The sequence below is a fragment of the Arachis ipaensis genome, chromosome B08 (genome assembly GCF_000816755.2).
Source record: "Arachis ipaensis cultivar K30076 chromosome B08, Araip1.1, whole genome shotgun sequence".
Lineage (NCBI taxonomy): Eukaryota > Viridiplantae > Streptophyta > Magnoliopsida > Fabales > Fabaceae > Arachis > Arachis ipaensis.
In genome coordinates, this window is record NC_029792.2 from 70219172 (window position 1) to 70221208 (window position 2037).

The window sequence follows — 2037 nt, forward strand, 5'->3', positions numbered from 1 at the left end:
AATAGTATCCCGCTCGCATCCCTTTGGATCACTAGAGTGTGCAGGCACAAAATCTTGGACAGTGTTCTGAGCACTATATCTCGGGGGTTCCCATTATGATTCCGAAGGGCGACATCTCCAGGGAGATGTGTCGGGTTGGTGATGGGAAGATTATCGTTGGTCTAGAATTTTCGTCAATAGAAAACTAATGTCATTGTCATAGTATAGTCCTAAACCAACAATGGATCCTCAAATCAAATTTTAATATGGTTGTCACAAAGTCAACCCCAATATAAAGTAACCGAGAGTATTGGTCTCGGGTCGTCCTCAAGAGAATGGGCAAACATGTGCATCAATATTAGTTAGAATTCCGGGGTTGGGAGTCATGACCAAGAATTTAAACTAGTAAACTTAACATGCAAGAAATCTTAAAGTGCAAGAAACTAAATCAAAGTAATTAAAGCAAGGTATGAGCAATTTCAATCTAGCAAGGGAACATATAAATCTACCTCTATTCTAGGACTAAGTAAACAACTAAACTAACTATAGCAAGAATCAAACAATTAGGATTTTTGGGTTTCAAATATGAATAATAAAAGGAACTCTTGGCTAGGAATGGGAATTGAGGTCACCATCCTTGTCTAATAACCATATCTTGACAATTATGAGGAACCAAGCTCATTAAGTCTACCTCTATGCTTTAAAATATGTATAATGTCTATTTCAAAGCTTGAAGTACGTCAAATGACTTGATCAATCTCAACTCATAAGTCCCAATCCAACTTCCAATTGGCTTAGTAGTAGATTGGTGTCAATGGGTATCAATTTGACCACTAGGATTCTCAAATCACCAAATCAATTAGACCCAATGACTTAAGTTTTTCCAATTCCCTTAGCCTAGGCCAAGAGTAAAGAAAACTACTCCATAATCAAAGGAAACATTTCATCAAACACATGGTATGCACTAACTAAAGACATATTCAAATTACAAATTAATTGGAAATTACAAATACCCACTAACAATTATCAATAGAAATTCAAGGTCCATAAAGTTCATAAAATGAGAAGAAAAGGGAAATAACAAGAAAACATAAATTCAACACAAGATCTAAACAAAATTAAAACTAGAGAACTCAAATTAAGTAATTGAAACTAAAATTAACAAAACCCAATTCAGAATTTTAACAAGGAAAGATCAAATTAACTAGATCTAGAGAGAAGTAAGAGTTTCTCTCCCTAGAACACAAGAACCAAAAACTAGCTAAAATTGTGTATAAGGTGTGAATGATTGATCCCCCCTTTCCCCCTTCAATTCCTGGGTCTTTTCCATGTAGAATCCAGTTCAAATTGGGCCTGGAGCCCCTCAGAAATTGCCAGCCACGAGTTCATTAATGATGTCACGTGCTGGACGTCACGCGTGTGCGTTTGCCATGCGTGCGCGTCATCTGAGTTTTGCGAGCCACGCGTACGCGTCAGGCATGCGTACGCGTTGGTGGGATTTTTGCCAATCCACGCAAATGCGTCAGCTTTTGCGCGCCAATCCTAGCAATATGCTTCCACGCGTACGCGTTAGTCATGCGTGCGCGTCGCGGCCAATTCTCTGAAGCTCCATTCTTTATGTTCCTTCCACTTGTGCATGCTTCTTTCCATATTCTAGGCCATCCTTGCCCTATAGATCCTGAATCCTCTTAACAAACACATCACAGCATCGAATGATAATGGAAGAGGATTAAAATATCGCACTTTTAAGGTAAAAGAAGCATGTTTTAAACCATGAAGCAAAATTAGGAAGGAAACACAAAACCAAGCAATTTACATGTTTTAAAGTTATGGTTTTAATTTTAGTTATGCTTTAAGCTTGAATCTTGTGTTGATATGAAGCTCTAGGATTTCCTCTGGCGTCCCAGGGTCTTATATCTTACGTTACTGGGCACTGTTACCATACTAAAAACCTCCGGTTCTCATTCCATACTTTGTTGTTGTTTTTCAGATGTAGGTCGCAACCCACCTCGGTGAGTTGCTTGATGGTGACAGAGCGGAGGACCTTTATCATGTATT